This window comes from Sparus aurata, chromosome 16 (assembly GCF_900880675.1).
Source record: "Sparus aurata chromosome 16, fSpaAur1.1, whole genome shotgun sequence".
Lineage (NCBI taxonomy): Eukaryota > Metazoa > Chordata > Actinopteri > Spariformes > Sparidae > Sparus > Sparus aurata.
In genome coordinates, this window is record NC_044202.1 from 2,029,850 (window position 1) to 2,050,258 (window position 20,409).

General features: G+C 37.8%; 1 long non-coding RNA gene and 1 other non-coding gene across 4 annotated transcripts; both read left to right on the plus strand.

Annotated features, from left to right (window-relative positions):
- The first annotated feature begins 98 nt into the window (after nucleotides 1-98).
- Nucleotides 99-3,903, plus strand: LOC115566149 (uncharacterized). Of its 3 annotated transcripts, none has more exons than XR_003980953.1 (4): nucleotides 99-445; nucleotides 2,144-2,223; nucleotides 2,534-3,523; nucleotides 3,623-3,903. It is a non-coding gene; the product is annotated as an uncharacterized LOC115566149 (long non-coding RNA). The 3 variants fall into 3 exon arrangements; XR_003980952.1 differs by having other exon boundaries at nucleotides 3,489-3,523; XR_003980951.1 differs by having other exon boundaries at nucleotides 3,489-3,903.
- On the plus strand, nucleotides 2,940-3,045 carry LOC115566570 (U6 spliceosomal RNA). The gene has a single exon (XR_003981055.1). It is a non-coding gene; the product is annotated as a U6 spliceosomal RNA (small nuclear RNA).
- Nucleotides 3,904-20,409: the final 16,506 nt, after the last annotated feature.

Below are 20,409 nucleotides of genomic sequence, written 5' to 3' on the forward strand. Positions count from 1 at the left end.
TCAGTTGTGGCTTGTGAAAAACTTTATATTTTGATTGTAAAATGCATGAAAATATAAATTAATGGACCTTATTTCTTTTCTTTTGCAAGTGACCATGGTATAAGCGGGATAATGCCCTCCTCGTCGGGCATTTTCCCTTGTTTGGTGGTTGAAGCACATGTTGGCTCTTCATAGTTAAATCTGTGATGCTCCAACAATAGCAACACTGCTGATTCATCATCAGACTAGCTGTCTCAATATCTGAGGAGTGACCCGGCGGAAAAGGTGTGAAAAGTTCCTGGCACCTGGCCCGCTGATTGGTCCGATCTGGTGTCTATTGCGCCCTGTTGCTATGACGACCAGTACCACTAAGCGAGGAGAGGACGACATGGCGTCAAAACGAAAGTATTCATCTAGTTCAGAAAAAAGAAGAAACTAGATGAAGAAAAACGCTCACAGGATGAAGGTAAGGTTTGTTTTCATGATGTGGCTGGAGGGGCTAGCTTAAATGCTGAATGTTTAGCTAGCTTAAGTGTTTGCTTCAGGAACGGGCTAATTACAGCAGGTCCAGGTCGTTAGCATCACTTTAGTAAGGGAGGGAGTGTTGTTAGCAGTGTTGGGGAAACTACTTTGCGAGCGTAGTTTGTAAAACTACATGTAGTTCAGCCTGGCTGTAGTTTGAACAAACTACATTTCTGCCTCTGGAGAAATGGAGTTTGTAAAACTACTAAAAAAAAGTAGCTTTAGCAACTTCTAATACTCATTTAACTCGGCGTTAAATAAATCAACATATGGTGTATATGAAACAAAATATAATAGCCTGCACAAAATTCACATGCCAGCAGAAATATGCCTCTCAAATCAAGTTTTATTATTTAAATAACAAAAGCTGACATGTTTGGTCAACATCAAATGGATCTACATGGATCTAGATGTCAGGGCAGAATCACTTGTTGACACGACACATGAGCAGTCTGTCAGAGTTTTTATCAGACAGCCGGTTCTGTTTGGCACTAAAAACATCTTTACTAACACTAAAAAACAGCTCACATGCTGCACTGGCGGCTGTGACATCAGTGTTGAACTTCACAAACACTTTGGACATTTTGGGACGAGATCTGAAAGCATTTAGTTTGGACTCATCTGGTAACTTCACAAAGGCTTCCACCTATGTAGTTTACGTCTCCCCAACACTGGTTGTTAGGCAGAAGTCTGTCATGTCTGCTGGTCCGTCATAAACCTCCTCTGCTGTTAAATATCTGCCACATAACATTATTTTAGGGTTATTTAAGTGTGTTCTCAGTTTATAGGTCTCTAATGTGAAGTGTGCTAAACAACACACATACACGTATCAGGCCTATTGTGGATTATTATGGACTATTGTTCCAGTGGATTATTATTAACTCTACTGAGTTAGTTGCGTCTTTCTTTACCACATTTATTAGAATATTTATTGTGACAATATAATTTGAACAAATTTGCCAACATTCCTTCAGTTTTAGTCATGTTTTTGATGTATTAGGCTACATTGTTTTATTTAAAAGAATCATAATAACACAAATTGAAGTAAATTTAAAGTAAACTATACTATATATGACTGTTAGTTCTGCCCACAGAATATAAATTGAGACCAAATCATCAGTTAGACACAAGTTGTCCACTTTGTAATACCTGTGAAATATACACAGAAATATTCCTTTAATATCACAAAGTGCTCATCAGTCATTTATCTTTGTTTATAACTAACAAGTACAATGTGTTTAAAACATACTACTCAACCATTTGGTAGACCACACTCTAAGTCACAAGCTTAACTCAACCTGCATGAGCCATCTCTACCATTTGGTGTAGTTGTGCAATGCTAAAAGAATCCACTAGATGGCACTGTGTCTGTGAGCAGTATGCCTTTTCAGCATTCCCTCAAACAGGAAGTGACACAGCGAAAATTCACTCCTACTTTAATGACGCATATCGGCGGGACTTTCAAATGTAAAACTATTTTGTTGACATATTATCATTTCAGATGAGTTGTTAAATATTACAATGTTTAAAATAAAATCAGATTATGAATTTCTGCATTAGTGTAACCTAACTCAATTATATCATATGAATATTTGCTTAGGATCTATTTTTCTTGGTAACCTGAGGAGTTTTGTGTTTGCAGGAGATATTCTGAAATATGTTGGATCCGCAGACCAGGAAGCAGCACGGCCGCCTTCAGCACCACCGGACCAGGAAGTTTAAGTAAAAATTTTTACCATTTAAAATAAATATATTTGGGGAACACTGCATCAGTTTCATGTATTGACCTGTAGAGGATCCACATCGTTTACCTTGTATTATCAGTTCAACTTGCTTGGTTGGGTCAATTTAGTATGTTTGATTTTAATTTGAGAGGTTTTCACGACTCTAGTCTGTTTTCCTCTTAAAATATAATCGATAGTTGCGTCTTTGTGGATCACCTAAAAGGGTTAAAGGAATCTATCCATTGTAGTTTGACAGAATAAGGCTCCCAAACAGCATCTTGCCTTGATATTGTATTTTGTATCTATAGACCATGTGTTGAAGAGGAGGACAGGAAGTAAGAAGAGGGACGAGAGCGTCGAGAGCGTTAACATGAGTTAACATCCCCCAACTGCCCCCCTTCTCTGAATGCCTCCCCTCCCCCACCCAGCCCGCCCACAGACATAAGAGCTGCTTGCATAAAATTCCCAGCATGCCTTGCAAGCCCTCAGCATGCGGATAACACTCATAATGCTTCAGAACCGGGTCAGATTGTGTCCCTTATGAGTTGTTGAAGCTGCAGCAGACCCAGTACAGCCTCCCTGAGCTCTGAGGCTGTTCTGAAGCCACTCAGAGGCAGTTTGCTCACATACAGGACTGTCTGAGGGTCGCACCATGACTCCCAGGGGTCCGGGGCCAGACCCCTATATATACCAGACATCTCCTACTCATATATTGTGTAACTTCGGTTACACGTATACTAAAATTGGAACGATACAGAGAAGATTAGCATGGCCCCTGCGCAAGGATGACACGCAAATTCGTGAAGCGTTCCTCATTTTGACTTTTAAATGATGCAGCTGATTTCAATGATATAGTGTCCATGTGGTGTAATTCACGACCCGGCCAGCAGAGGGCGCTGGTGCACCTTGGCTGAGAATAGTGTCTAATTCTGATCATTACTTTAAACGTCTTTATGTGTGGAAAAACTGCTATTTTAATCCGAATTTTGGTAAATTTAATGGACTCCAGTGTGGATGTAAGATCTGTGTTGATGTTTGCTGTTGGAGAAACGAGCCTGGAGGAGGATTTTTGGGTTTTAGAGGGACAACTGAGATCTGTGATAGAGTCCATGTGGTGTAATTCACGACCCGGCCAGCAGAGGGTGCTGTTGCACCGCTTCAGACTGTTCATCCACTTCAAACGTCTTTAAATGTGAAAAACTGCAATAAAACACGTTTTAATTCCAACTTTTGATCTGTGTTGTTGTTGGGTGTCGGTGACAGGAGCCTGGAGGAGGATCTGGAGCCTGTTTTCAGAGGTGAAGTCGAGTTTCTGGTGTCAGACTTCAGGTGAAATCTGAAATGTTAAATGTCTAAAACATCCTGTGATGTAACTGAACTCATGTCTGTGTTCAAAGGCAGTTCTGTTTTACTGTGTGGGAGACATCAGTCGTGAGGAGACAGACTCTGCATTCAGGAGTAAAGTTGTATTTTTTGGTCGGAAACATTTCCTTTTCTCAGATGAAACCTAAATTGACGAGAAACCTCCTTTAATATGACACGTTTACAATATAACAGAGACATGGAGTGCAATCTGACAGGTTTTATATGAAAACATTCATTTATTTCTGATGTTTATTTGCTAAAATCATGTCTAGAGAAATGCCTTCACTCCTTTTTCTTGTAGATTGTTTCTACATGTGACTGAGGGAGCATTTTTAAATATTTGTATAGTTATTTATTATTTATTGATAGTATTTATGTCAATATATAACCTCCTGGTTAAAAACATTTTATTTGGCCTTTAAAATCATGTTTGTGCAAAATAAAATAAACTTTCTTCAAACTGCACCTTGTTTGGAAGCTTTATTATTTCTGATGTATTTTAAACTATTGACATGTAAACACGTTTAATTAAACAACAACATGAATCACATTTTTATCTACTTGTATTGTTCATTCCATCTTTGCCACGACCGGGTATCGAACCGCTGACCTGCTGCTCTGCACACCGGAGCTCTTCTCCAGTTGCTCCAATTTCTCGTCTGTCCCGCGTCCCAGAGAGCTCAGCCAATCAGGCGGCTCGATTTGATTCAATTTTGAGGATCGAACGTTCGGTCGTCCAATAGGAGAGCCGAATTTGTTCCAATTCCTCAGTGAGCCCGCCTACTGTCATGGCGGCATTTGTTTACTGCTGGAGAGGAAGAAGTGAGTCAAATATTCATTAATTATCATTAAAAACTGGTTGAAAACATGTTAAAAACTCTTGACTTCGTCAACTGACGTGTTTTTAAGACACTTTTTTCCAGCATGATGTCATAACTGGAGTTGTATTCGTTATTAAACTGTTAAACTTTTAATTTTACTCTCTGGAATTAATTGAATTCACCAGTTATCATTGCTTTGTGTTAGCCAGCTAACGTTAAAGCTGTTTCAATCGATGAATCACCTCCTGTCAGCTGACTAATTAACTGGGAAAAATTATGTTGGAGTTAACTCATTTTTTAATTTAATGTCATGGTAGACGTTAGCTTAGCATCTAATGGTAGCCAAAACTTAGCCATTAGCTGTGTCTGAAGTTCTTTACTATGATGCTGTTTAAACTGCTAAAACAGAAAGTGAGGTTTGTCTGTATGTCCAAAATCTTTTTATGAAACCAACAGTAAATCAATGATAAAATTATGTATTATTATTCTGGAACTTCAGATCAACAGGATTAACTTTTGAAATCAGTAAATTATGGTACTTTAAGTTTGAACGTTTTTAACAAGAATGAAGTCTTAATGTCAATTTTACATTGACTGTGTCCACATATTTAATTTTGTGATTGGAGCTCAGTTTAAATGCTTTAATCTCCAATAATAATCACTGTTTATTAGTTCATTGATATTTTTTTATTAATAATCAGAATAAGCAAAGTAACTAATGTTTTTTGTAGTGGGGTAGAAAGGACAATAATTTTCCTTCTGATGCGTTTGAAACTACATACAGCTTTTCTGTTTAAGCAAAGAGAGACACTAATAAACAGTTTACCTGTGTGAGCAGCACACAGGTGAGGGTGGGTGGGTGTTACTTCCTGTTCTGTTCACAGGGAGTGGTTTTCCCTGGTTACCCTCCGGCCCCCTGCCACTGCAGTACACATTATCAACATCAATTTCCAATAAACACTCACTGATAAGTTGTTTATGTTTTCATATCTGATGAAGCAACATAGATACCTGCAGGCTGGTAAACTGTGTGACCTGTTGGTCCGGCTTCTCAGGTTGGTGGCAGACAAACAAAATGAAGTTCAGGAGGAACGATGAGAAAAACTGAAGACATTTGATGCTTTTATTGTTTAAAGAGAGACAACAAGAGTCACTGACACAACCTCCTTAACAACATTTGCTCCAAAGATAGAAAATATCACATTATGGCACTTTGGGGCCTCCGTAGAAGACAAATAAGGTTGAATAATCAGAGATAATAATAATAATAATCTGTATCCTCTTTAGATAATAAACTCCCTCACTCTCTGGTCATAGTATCATTGTTCCTAACACATCCTCTTTATTTGTACACTGTGACTTTTCAGCACTACTATCAGAAGACAGACAATAAGGACAGATGAATTAAAGGCTTCTGGTAAAAGTTATTATCTCATAAAAACCTGCACACACGATAGAAAATATCACATTATGGGATTTCAGGGACACGATAGAAAACAGAAGATAGATAATAATCAGAGAAGGAAGTTAGTTTTCAGAGACGAAACCTGATTTTGAGCCGTTGGTTTTAAGGAGGAGCTGCAGCAGAACAGTTTCACTTTCATCTGTGTGACGCAGATCTTTCACCCTCTGAAGGTACTGTAACCAAATGTTTTATATATATTAAATTGATCTTATTGTAGTGATCCGTTTATTGAATTATTTTAATTCTATCTGATAATATAAGTGGGTGGTGTTGTCGCAAACATAATCACAACATCTGTTGGATTTCAACATTGATTTTTTATTACAAAACACAACTTTGTGTGATTGTTTTGATGGTTTGTTTATTTGTGGGTTGAGAGACGCTGAAGGATTAATGTGAAGTTATTTCTCTGTCAGTCTTCCTGCACCACACGGTGAGATATGAGCTAAATACGAGTCGTGTCTTCACATGTTTTGAACGTCTGTGAACGGAAACGTGCTCACTAGAAAACTTTAAAACATTAGTAACGTTATCCTTCATCATCTCTGAGCGGTCGTTCAGCTCATGTCAATACTTTCTCTCATGTATTAAGAAAACAGTAAAATAATCATAAAGATGATTTCACCATTTTTTGTCAAAACTGTTTTACAGGCGCAGACCGTCCAGATGTCATGTGCAAAATGCCATCCAACCAAGAGTGAGTCATTATTGTGTTACTTTAGATTAGTGCTGCTTGTTGTTTTGTGTCCTGGGCTTCTTTCTGATCATTCTAATTATTAATGTTCACTACAGTTTCCTGAAGCTCAGCATGATCGTGGCAAGAGGAAGAGAGTGGTCCACGTCACTCAGGGACTCCTTCAGGAGCGATCGGTCAAAAGATTCCAACCTTAACTTCAGAGGACCGTCTTCTCTCAGGTCAGCTTTTATTATCATTTAAATGTTCCTGCATTTATGGACAATGTGTACAGTGACAGCAGATGCACGAGCTGTTATCCTCTTCACACTGTTATCATATAAAATCTGCTGCTTTTCTTTTAATGTTTATCATGATACTGATGAAGTAACAGAGCTGATAACTTGCTGCACGTTAGATTTAATATGATAGTGACAGAAATCAGTGAGTCAAATCTTTTAACCTCATTTTGCATTCTTGCACCCACTTGTTGAAACACATATCGATGAAGCTGTGAACATCATTTTCCATTTATGCTAGAACATCTGATAATTCATATTAGTGTGTCGCTTCTGTTAGAAAACAGAGTTTGTTACCAGAATCAGAAACTGTATTTTAACCCTGTGTGATGATGTAAAGCAGCAGAGTGTAGGACAAAGATCAAAGATTTTTATCACCCTAGTTCACCTGACGTCAGAGAGAGTTCGACAGCCGTCATTCCAGAAGAAAATATCTGCCTTTATAAATGATATTGCATAAAAACTGCCTGGATTAATCCTGATCTTGATCTTGAGTTTGAGTTTGTTGACTGGCTCTTTTATTTAATGTCCCATCAGGATGGTCATGCATATTGAAATTGATAGATAAGTCATATAAGCTTTAAAAATATGAATAATGTACACATTGTGATAGACAAAAATGAGATGATTGTAAGTGTGTGTGTGTGTTTGTTTGTGTGTTTCTTCCTTCCAGAGTCTCTGTGGAAAATCAGCATTGTGCCTCTACTGAGAGTGACGGACGAGATGGTCACACTGAAGAGTTAAAAGAGGGAAAGTTCTCTTTTAAAAAGATGTAAGTTTGAACTAATCATCACATTATTATAGTGGTTATTAATACATAACTTTCACTGAGTGTTAAAAGTTTGTATAATTTAGGATAAGGTTTTTAGTAACATAACTTACAGTCACATTCTAATAATGATTGTTACTCACTGCAGGCTGCGACATAACGTCAAACGTCTTCTCAAGAGGGTTTTTTAATAACAACATGGAGACGTAAAGGTGAGTATCTGTGAGTTAAACTTCTACATTTCAACAGATAAATGAAGCTGTGAACATCATGAAAACTCTACATTTTCAGTAATAAGTAATACTTGCATTATTTTTTTCTGTCACTTGTATCTGGACTAGAAGTCACAACAGTGAAATCAACTTCTTTTTCTTTTAGATCAAAACCTACGAGAATGATTCCAGATGATGAAGCAAGATTCAAACTGAAAAGTGTCTTTAAAAGTGACTTTAAAAAAGAGAAATAATTCTGTAGAAACACCAGATTCATTTGAAGTTCTGCCTTAAAAATACTATTGAAGTGAAAGTTTTAATACCACGCTGTGAAAGTACCGTTGGAAGGAAAAATCTTACATGAAAATGGTACTTGAGTAAAAGTATTGATACCACACAAAATACTCTGTTACAAGTAAAGTGTATCCAAAAAATTATTATTAATACTACACTGAATAAGTACTGGGAAGTAAATGTCCTGAGTCAGAAATGATCCCGTATGATGGAGCAGGATTCAACTGTGATTTACTTTGATTTTGCTGATAACTAAACTTATGTTATCAATGAGGGATCAATCATACAAATGTTAAATCTTCATAAAGTGCACCTGTACCTGTGAATATGTGGAGACTGACTTGTGAATGTCTTCCTTCATGCTGATGATACTAGATTACTGTACAAACAATGTAAAGATGATTTGATGTAAAAGAAGAAGATGAGAGGAGTCTCCCTGCTGCTCAGGAGTTTGTTGTCTGAGGTGATGATGGAGACATCGTGAACACAACCGTCTCACTTTGGGGGAAACTTCAACATATCTGGTCTGTCATACTAAGTTGTTGTTGACTTTTGGATATGATTGTAAAATGTTTGTCGATCAGGAAACGATCTGAGGCCAAAAATGAAAGGAAGTGATGGAACTAATGATCGTCACTGAGACTCGGTCAGTACAGCATTCACCTCGTCTCTGACTGAAGTTCAGATCTTTGATTTAACCTCAGAATTTGTTCTTCCTCTTCTTGTATTTTTACAATTTGTTACTTATAATCAGTTTGTCATTAAAAACCACATAATTCTTCATATTTGTGTTTTGTTATTTAGAGTGGTTTCATGAACAAGCTGAATGAAGCCAGAAAAAAGCTTTACTTGGAGGGTCAGAAGGCTCATTAAAGTGGATATTGAAATCTTCAATAGTTTGGATCTTATCTGAACGAATCACCAGATCAGTAATAACAGTAAGTAAGAGTTAAATTGGAACAAGGTACCATTTGTCTTGCTGCCTGTACAGGTGGAGATGACAGGATGCAGAAGTGATTAGCTTTGGTTTATTATTATGTGAGACTGTTTGCGGTGCTTGCTGAGACATGTGTCCACTGTCAGAGGAGATCAAGATCAGATTATTGTGATTTACACATTCAGAGGATGATTCAGTGAGAGAGTGACGAGGGAAGGTGACAGTCTCAGTGTTAGAAACTAAGTTATCAGTCTGGTATTCTGCACTTTATCCCTGACTAACCATGTTAACTAGACTCCACCATCACTAACTGTATCACCTGTCACCTGCCGAGTGCTGCAGCTCTACTGTCAAACCTGCTGCAGGGGAGCAACAACTGAACCAACAACAACTGGACCAACAACTGGACTAACAACTGGGCTTACAACTAACAACAACAACCGGCCTTCAATATGCCAGAAGTCCGGTGAGCGTCACTGGAAGCAGCGTCACAGCTCCCACAAACTAAGATATTTTAAACCATAATAACCCGTTAAAAGTGTTTTCTCTTGTACTTCTGTGCGCTCTTGTCTCAAGACTCACTGATAGAACTTCTATAAAACCATTTGCTCCAAAGATAGAAAATATCACATTATGGGCCTTTAGGGCCTCTGTAGAAGACAAATAGGGTAAATTAATCACAGATAATAATAATAATAATAATAATAATCTGTATCCTCTTTAGATAATAAACTCCCTCACTCTCTGGTCATAGTATCATTGTTCCTAACACATCCTCTTTATTTGTACACTGTGACTTTTCAGCATTACTATCAGAAGACAGACAATAAGGACAGATGAATTAAAGGCTTCTGATAAAAGTTATTATCTCATAAAAACCTGCACACACGATAGAAAATATCACATTATGGGATTTCAGGGATATGATAGAAAATGGAAGAAGAAAGAAACAACACGTGGTCTTCTTGTAAATAATTAATCTAATTATCAGAGATAACTCCTTATATTACTGTGGCCTTTGGTCTCAAGGAGGAGCTGCAGATAGTTTAACTTTCTGTGCTGATCTTTGTGTGATGCAGGTTTGCAATTCTCATTTTAGTGCGACACTAAAGCAGATTTAGTTTCACTCGTCTCTTCGAGTGGCACAGTTCGTTCACCATCTAAAGGTATTGTAACACATGCTTTATATATTTTAATTATTAGTTCTTAGTCGGAGCAACAAGAACATTTTATTGTAAAAGACGTTTAAAAATAATACAACAATAACAAGAGTTTAGAGATTTGATGAAAGCAGTTCACTTCAGTTTGACTTTTTAACTGTTTGTTTGTTTTTACCTTCCAGCTACAGGAAAAGTAACTAAGATTATTTTATTTCTTAAACATTATTGTATCATCCATTTATTCTGTTATGTCATTTAATTTATAAATCAAACAAAGGAACAGGTCAGAATTTAGTTTTTATTGAAGTCAAAGAAGTAAGATGACGTTTCTGTTTTTACATTATAAACACGAAATGTTGACAAACCTGTTAAACAAGAACACCAAAATAAACATATTAGTTTTTCTGAAATGGTTTCATTAATAACATGTGCTCATACAGCAGCAGGAGGACAGACAGACCAACTCTGAGGTGAGATAAAGATCTCTGGATCAGACTGTACAACACTGAGAATGGGCGGAGATAATAGCAAGGTAAGTAAATATCATCGTACTGCAGTTGTAGTATATGTGAGCTGATGTGAAAAACTTTAACACGAATGTGTTTGTTGTCTTTCACTGTTGTGTTGCAACCCAGGAGTCTGATAACGGAGCTGTGACGAAAGTCTCAACACGGTAGTTAACACCTTCATTAAATTGTTACAGACCTGGGATTTGTGTTGACCACAGTGACGTTGCACTCAGAAACTCTGGGGGGCGCCAACGTGCACAAAGGGCCAGTTTCTACATAATGTTGCTTTAAAACCGGCCTGATACTTCCTTTGTTATGTAGACTCATCTCTTCATGTTGGATGTGATTGTGTGTTGTAACAATTATCTGAGACTTGGGACCAATCATTCATAGATAACTGCAACATTAGTTCATTTTTCAGACGTCACCTTCTTGTTATTTTATCGAAATTGTCTGTCTCAAATAAGTTTCAAAAAACTGACAAATTCACAGTGTGTGATCTTGATATAAAATTACATATACCATGATAAACATTTGTTTCCATATTACTAACCTGCACTTTAAATAACATCCTGTGTTTCTTTTACAAAAAGGGACGGGACTTCCGAGATATCTGTTGAACGAGTTGTGACAGAATCCTCAAAAAGGTACCTGCCAGCTGCTACTTCAACTGGTTTGTTCCTGACATCTTGTCTGCTGCTGCTGTAGAATCAGAGCAGCAACAGAGGAGAGACAATGTGTGTGTGAATGGATAAACTGGCAGCAGTGCAGGTCAGGAGTGTGTCGGTCTGATGGCGTTCAGTCTGACAGCTCAACAGATCCTTCACTCATCAAATAAAAGAGAAATGTTCCACACTTCAACCCACAAAGACACGTGACAGGACCAAACAACAGTAATGTGGTAGCAGCTCGTGTCTTCAGCATCTTATATGAGGACAAAAATACAGAATTTACTAAACACAAAATCTGTCTGAGCGACTCTTCATCACATTTCTTCTAAAAACAGCGTCTGTCTCCAGCAGTGAGAGCCGGGCAGCTCCTGTAGTTTACTGCTGATGATTATGTGACCAGATTTAGAGCAAAACACTTGAACTCACATGTGTTTGTCGTCTTTCACTGTTGTGTTGTTGTAGTTACTGTCTCTGACACAGTGTTGTGGAATCTCTGTCTGAAAAGAGCTCATGTTTGTTATGTTTGTTATGTTTGTTATGTTCTGACAGGTCAGATGGTACAATTAGATACAAACAAGACCGAGTTTGTGTCAGGTAAGATTTTTATCAACATACATTCATTAACATTTGACACACACACACAGAGTTTATAATATTAGTATATAGTTTACAACATTGGTGACTATTTCCTCTATTTGACTACAATCTGCTGTAATTAGATGTGTGATGAGATGATAGTAGGTGGATAGCAGCAGCTTGTGGTGAAGAAGGAAGCTTTTACTAACTGAATGTTTTGTATAGTTGCACTACATGTACAACCTCTCACCTTATTCTTCACACTCCTCACTATCATATTTAAATCCTGTTGATTTTTGCTTTCAACATTTCTTTTCATCCTGATGATGTAGCCTGATAACAGTGCTGATTATTTGCTGCAGGGCAACCTTAAGTAAGGACGATGCAGTGGATGAAAGTGATCTGTGAGTCTGATCTGTTTACCTCATATTTATTCTTTCACACACTTCTTAAATATATTGATGAAGCTGTTAACACCATTAAACCTTTTTCTGTTTGTAGTTAACACCTTCATTAAATTGTTACAGACCTGTGATTTGTGTTGACCACAGTGGTGTTGCACTCAGAAACTCTGGGGGGCGCCAACATGCACAAAGGGCCAGTTTCTACATAATGTTGCTTTAAAACCGGCCTGATACTTCCTTTGTTATGTAGACTCATCTCTTCATGTTGGATGTGATTGTGTGTTGTAACAATTATCTGAGACTTGGGACCAATCATTCATAGATAACTGCAACATTAGAACATTTTTCAGACGTCACCTTCTTTCATAAAACGGACAATTTCACAGCATGTTCTCTTGATATAAAATTACATATGCCATGATCAACATTTTTATCCATATTGTCAACCTGCAGTTTAAATAACATCCTGTGTTTCTTTCACAAAAAGGATCGGGAGGATTTTCCAAAATAACCAGCTGTGTATTGAAGGAGGCAGGAGGTAACTCTTTCTGAGGTCCCTGCAGCTACTTCCACTGCTTTGCTCCCAACATCTGCTGCTGCTGCTGCTGCTGCCAGTCCTGTGCCACTGTACTCAAGAAAAATGCTTAAAATGCTGAAAATAACAACCCAAGTTTACCCAGAAGTGACTGTTAACTTATTTGGTTTGAAGACTTTTGGAAAATGACAACCAAAGTTAGCCCAGTTGATTCTGAAAGACTTTTTACTGTAATTTGATGCACTAATGAACTGAATCTTAATGATTGTGCTTCCTGCATTTTAATAACTTGTTACTCAATAATAATCAGTCTTATCAAATATACATTTACCTACAAATCTGTTTTTCTTTTTTTCTATGTGATGAGAAGAATAATCTAAATATGTGTCTGTAAACATGTAAACTGTCAGCAGTGCTTATGTGTGCTTAAATGTGGAGATAATTATCTTGAAGCTTCTTTATATACTGCTGTGGAGTTAAACCTATAAAATACATGCTCTATAAGCTGATTTATATTTTGTATTAATCAATATCAAATGTAACTGCTATTAAAGGGAAATAAAAAGATCAATAAATGCCTATAACATGCAGTGTGGTATTTTATTATGTGAGACTGTTTGTGGTGCTTGCTGAGACATGTGTCCACTGTCAGAGGAGATCAAGATCAGATTGTTGTGATTTACACATTCAGAGGATGATTCAGTGAGAGAGAGACGAGGGAAGGTGACAGTCTCAATGTTAGAAACTAAGTTATCAGTCTGGTATTCTGCACTCTATGCCTGACTAACCATGTTAACTAGACTCCACCATCACTAACTGTATCACCTTCAGTTCATCCTCTGGTTTGTTCCCAACATCTTGTCTGCTGCTGCTGTCAGTCCTGTATCACTTTACTTAAGAGAAATTCTTTAAATGAAGAAAGTTGAAACTATCAGTCAACCCAAGACATGCAGTTGGTGGAAAGACTCAGAAGACACCCACAAGGAAAGATGAATTAAAGGCTACTGATTAGTTATTATCTCATAAAAACCTGCACACATGATAGAAAATATCACATTATGGGATTTTTGAGACACGATAGTGGACGGAAGAAGAAAAAAAACATGATATGTCGTTATTTCTGTTAATAATTAATTTCCAGAGATAACTCCTTTTATAATTGTGGACATTGATCAAATGAGAGGTGCAGATAGTTTAACTTTGATGTGCTTATCTTTGTGTGACGCAGGTTTGCATTATCATCGTAGTGCGAGCTAAAGCAGATTAGTTAGTCATAGTCAGGGGCGTAGCCATCATTTCAAAAGTGAGGGGGACAAATTATTCAGCGGTCTATTGAGTGATTTATTATCCTCTTGCATTCAATTTCACCTCTCCTTAGTGGCTAAAGAACCACATAACCACAAACCGCATAGCACCAGGGGACCGACTTCACGTCTTTAAAATTATATACTGTCAAAATCTAAAGTTAAAATCTAAAATCTAAAGCTGCCAAACTCTGGTTGAGTTGACACAGAATGACCCTCGAGCATCTACAGGGTGAGTAACCAGATAATTAAATGCCAAATGACACTGAACACGAAAAGTTCTGTAAAACACCGTTCCTGTTTCAAATTATCAGCACCAAAATGGAATGGTAGTGACAAGGTAACAGGGTAATAAGCCACATAATTTAATTAAATGGCAAGCAACATTTTGAAATAGAATTAGGAATACAGTAGTAGTAGTGAAATTGTTGTAGAATGTAACCTTAAAGTCCCTATCATGCTATCGATATTTTCTCTCAGCCAGTTATAACAGAGACGTTCTAAGGATTATGGTCATAATTTGTCCTCACCTGCTGTGAAGACCCTCCCTGTTCATTCCTGCTGCTGCTGGCCTCTGGTCCACTTTCTCCTCCCTGACCCTGCTCTTTCTCTTGTATAAAGATCAAAAATATTTGTGCAAAAAAATCGTGAGCACAAGTTCTGTGCAGAAATTAAGGAGGATGGGTTTATTCAAGCTTTTTCGATTATTATTATCATCTTTTTATTTATATTATAAAGTGTTAAAATAAAATGTTTCATCATCAAATAAGTTATTTTTAATGGTAAAAGAGTTTTCTCTATTAAAATCTTGTGGAAATATGCAATAATTACAGTTTACAGTTTATGTGTGACGATATGAATATTGATAAATGTATAATTCAACTTGTTAAAATGTACAGTTTGCTGTTATTTCGTTTTTTTATATCACGACACAATGAATGCATTCATCACTCAGTTGGGTATTTACATGAGAGATCTATAGATCTCTCATGTAAATCTAGCAGTCACAATGACCGCCTACGGCAGTTCTAGTGTTGAAACTCTGGCCCTTCTGAAGTCCAACTGAAACTTTGGTCCAATCAGAAACGTATAATTTGACCAGATCTAACTCTAGGGGTTGTGAAAAGTGCACTGTTATGTCTTAACCAAGATATCGATCATTAATTGGATCAGATCTGACTGGAATGGCTGGTAAACTGATTCAATTCACTGGCAGCACACAAATTCAACTGCGTTTGGCAGGTGCTGATTTCCATCCCTGAACGTTACTCAAGTAAGAGTATTGTCTAATTACATTACATTGTCCAATGTATGTTTTGTATTTCTTATGCTACTGGACACTTGAATTTCCCTTGGGATAAATAAAGTATCTATCTATCTATCTATCTATCTATCTATCTATCTATCTTGTTACTTTAGAATAATATTGCTCAAGTAAAAGTAAAACATTTAACAACGTAAAACTGTTAGGAGTACAATTTGTCCAAAAGTCACTCAAGGAAATGTAACGGAGTAAATGTAACTAGTTACTACCACCTCTGCACCTAGCAAGCGATTTAACATAGCAAACAGTTAACAATTGTTAACTAGCTTAACTTGATATATTGACATTTATACCATGGTCTGGGGGAATACTCGATTCTGATTGGCTGCAGGGTGTCCATTAACCCCTGATATATGGACACCTACTAAGTAGTTCCAGTCAAATTGACTGTTCACCGCTGTAAATTAATGCGCTAGCTGGCGTATCAAATCTTAATATTTTATTTCCAGCACTGAGTGCAGTCTGACTGTCTGTCCTCCAGTGTCTTATCCTCTGAACACCACAGGGTGGCGACTGTAACACACAAGCTGCAGAAAGTTCACTTCCCCTCTAAACTTACTGCTACGCGAATACGCTGTTCAACTCTCTGCTTCAGGCTGCGGCCACAGTAACGTTACACACGTCCGGTCATTTGTTCGTGAACATCTTGCTATTGATTTGGGGTCAATGACATGACTGGTTAGTTAGCTAATCGTGTTAGCTAGCATACTGTCAAATTATATTTACTGTTTGTCAACCGTATGCAATGTTATTGACTTTGAATCTTGCTAGCATAGCGTTAGCTTTCTGGCTCATGGCTGAGCGGACTAGAATATCTCCCGTTGCCAAGTCGTATCTATGGTCCGTCCTATTTACTGGAGGAGTGAACAACGCTTCCGTTGCATAAGAATCTTACGGGAGATTAATAAGTGTTCCAGGTATTAGTCAAACCCTCAGGCGTTACCAGGGAAACTAAATTATGGCTTGTGAAAAACTTTATATTTTGATTGTAAAACGCATGAAAATGAAAATTAATAGTCCGAATTTCTTTTCTTTGGCAAGTGACCATGGTATAAGCGGGATAATGCCCTTCGAGGTGTCCATAAACAGAAGTTATTGGACTTCGCGGAGGCCATTAACTTCTGTTTATGGACACCTCGTCGGGCATTATCCCTTACTTATTAGTAAGTCATAATTTAGCTAAACATTATCTACATGCAACAGCATTACTCAACTTACACAGTTTGTTTGGAAAAAAATTAGTTTTTTGCCTCTTGGCTGGTTTGCTGAAAATGCTGAACAAGATCTGAATCGACGTCTGTGTCACCACAGCGGTGTTTGCAGCCTGCTGGGTCCGCCTGCTCATGGTGCGTTCAAGGGCGGCTCGGAAAAACGCGTTTCCACGTGTTAAACATTAATTGAATCGTTGTAATGGCTGTAAAAAGTGCGGGGGACAGAGGGCACTGATACGGGAAGTGCGGGGGACATGTCCCCCGCGTACCCCGCGTCCGCTACGCCCATGGTCATAGTGTCTAATCTTCTGTCATGGAGTTTCTCACTTTACTGCAGCTGTATGGAATCAGATCAGTCTCATAAATAATAAATGCACAGAGAAAGACTCACAAATGTGTTTTGTGATTTATATATAAATGATTCTCCACACACAAATATATTTCAATGCACACACAAAAAGTTTTAAATAAATATAAATGTAAAAAACTTTCACAAATATTTTTCTGATCCACACATAAATGTTTCATGATTAATATAAATGTAATATAAATCCACATATATATGTATTCAAAAGTATTTGCAATTTTCGTAAAAAATATATTTATATTTTGTTACATTTATATTCAAACTGTTGAACTTGCATTTAAAAATCGTTTTTCATTGATAAATTTGTCTCTATTTGTGTGTGAAGTTGTCTGCATTTGTGTGTGGATTTTTGAGTCTCCTCCTGACCTCAGCCGATGCACAAATGCATTTTTTTCAGCTGGAATTGTCTGCAGCCAATGAGCTGTCGCCCTCATTTTCAGCCAATCACATTAGCTTAACCCCACGCGGGAACGGTGGGTCAGAGGTCAGCTTCAAGATGGCAGCAAGCAATTCTGCGGATTCAAGTGTAAGTAAAACATAACTAATTATGCATCTAACCTCCTTGTCATAAGTAACCAATAAATTGGTTTGCTAAGTTATAACATGAGCTTAGATATTTCGAGAATGATTTGAAACCTTAGTGGGTTTAATTGTGTTTTAAGTTTGTAACTACATAAGCTAGCGTTAGCCAGCTTTGCTCATGTGTAAAGTTTCCGCATGCTAACTAGGTGTTTCTACTTCTATGATGTATGAACTATAACGTTACCATTAGTGAAAATAAAGTGTCTGTGTGACAGGGTCTTACGCCTCGAGCCGAGGTAGCAGCACGGGCTTTGGTTCAACTATTAGCGACGGAACTGTCCGCGCCTTCAAGCACATCCCAAGTTAGGGTAGAAACAGGGAGCCAAGTCAGCGGACCAGTCAGGGCTGGAGACAGCACCCAACCTGTCCCCAATAATGATGGTAGGGTGAGGCAGGCCATGAGAAGGTCATGCGTTTTCTTAGCTATCCCTATATTTCACATTACAATATCAAAACAATGGTTTAAGGCCTGTTTACATGTAAACATCATTATTTGAGCTCGTCCACCATTTTACAAAGTTAATGTCAGTGTTATGGTTGATGACATTTCTCCTCAGTCTGCGTTTCTCTGTGTCCTATTATGCTGCTATACAAACGATAACTTTACTGAACCGCATGAATATATATTATACTCCTATGTAGCTATTACTAATTACAATCTTTCAAAATGAGTTAAATATAAAACCTTCAACTGAAGCCATAGGCCTACATTTTAATTAGCCTATTTATCAATATTGCTCTAGAATAAATAGACTATCTCTGGCTTTCCTCACACATTTTTTTAATTCCCACATCAGGCAGTTCCCAAGTATGTTTGGAGATCAGCCGAGAGGTAAAAGGCGGTTCTTAGCCCCGTCACCTATTGTTGTCAGAAGGACTGATTTCCATATATGTGTCCTTTCTGTTTTTATGAAGGCTCTGCTGCTCTAACAAGCCTTTTTGAGGGGGAAAAAGAACATCAGGTTCCCTCTGCAGCTGTTGTGCTTCGGTAAAGTAACATGTTCGAGATGGCAGGTTGATTGATGGGCCATTCCTTCCTGCATGGTGGTTCCTGTGTCTCAGGACTCAGTTTGCCTGTGGTGACCCTGTTGACTGGTGGGGGCACAGACGCAGCAATTTCAGCTCTGACCCTGCTGGACTGTCCTGATCTTGACCATCGTGAAACAATTGGTTTTGTGAGTAATGGAAGTTAAAGTTTGCAGGTTGTACAAAAATGCACCACAATGCTACTCAATTTTGTCATTTCATGCATAATCAATTGAATCAAATTCATAAGTCAGAGTTGGATATATAGCAAGATTGTGATTTCTAAAGCTTTTTGTGTCCCTGTGATGTTGTATGTTTTGCCTTTTCTGTGGATTGCCCAGAAACAACTTTGCTTGTAAATTGTAAAATCTTTACCTCTTTTGTGAATGCGTGCATCTTTTAGCCGAAGAAAACAGAACTTACAGCGGAAGAAAACACCAGTGTGACTAATCTTTGCCTGTCCTGGGATCTCCCTGTTCCAACCTCCACCAATCACGACTGGTTGTTCCAGGAACTGCTTTCACATGCAGTAATACTTTTATAAATAACCTTATTGAAATAATATAATGGTAACATGACAGTCTAACCAATTAGGAGGTCAGCTGCATATGTAACTGTGGTCTTTCCAATAAAGTAGTGCTCCAGTGTAAATGTTGTCTTCTGTCCTATCAACTCTGTTTGCAGATAATTCACCGCATTAGGCAGCCTATTAAGCAGACCCGCAAAGTCTTAAAGAAACAGGAATCTGGCCACTTCTTTCAGTTAGACCAGATGTCCACTCCAGAATTTTTCCAAGGGAGTCAAATGAGGAGCTTAACCCACAGGTAAATTGCCTTGTGTCTTTATTGTATTTATTAGTCCTGATAGTTTTATTTGCAAAGACTTTGATGTAATTTAATTTGTCAGGTCTCTGTTTTCAGTGTCAAAACAATGCTTTACTACTTTTAAGATTGTTCTGCAGCATCTAACGAGTTTTATTCTCAGCATGAAACAAGCTTGTATTTGATCACCTGTAGGCCGTGATCCACAACATTCACTGGCCACAACCCAAATGTGACAGCGACGAGGATGAGGACGACTCTGTTCCATTGGAGAAAATCAGTCTCGTCACCGGATTTTTGAGGAAATTCATAGAGGAAGGTAACACTTAATCTATGCATTGACTCTCTATTTGCACTTAGTTGTTTGGATGCTAGGACTGGTAAGAATGGGCAAAACAAGCAAGTGGAGCTAAAGAGATGCCAGTTCTGATTCAAAATCTGCACACAACCTGGGTTCTGATATAAATCAGTGATATTTTTGCAGGTTTTATGGGCTCACATTTAATTTCTTCATGAAAGGCATTTGAGGTATTGCATATATTGCCGTTCCATTCTGTATAGGGGGAAAAAAAAGCAGCCAAAGCCATTACATCTCAATATTATCTTAAAACTTCCAAAACGAGGTTAAACTTGCCGTTGATTGTGCACGCTTTTCCCTGCAATAAAGCTGTTACTGTCAGTTCCACGAATAGAGAACATTAACTCTGCGACCCCTACATTTTCTCCTCCATGATCTCCTCTCACTCTGAAAAAAACAAAACATGAACCTTTACGAGTTTAATCATGCTTCATCAGGGAAATAATTAGGCAGAAATAAGATTCATGTAGTTCAAAAAAAGGAGTTCCATTCCAAGATGAT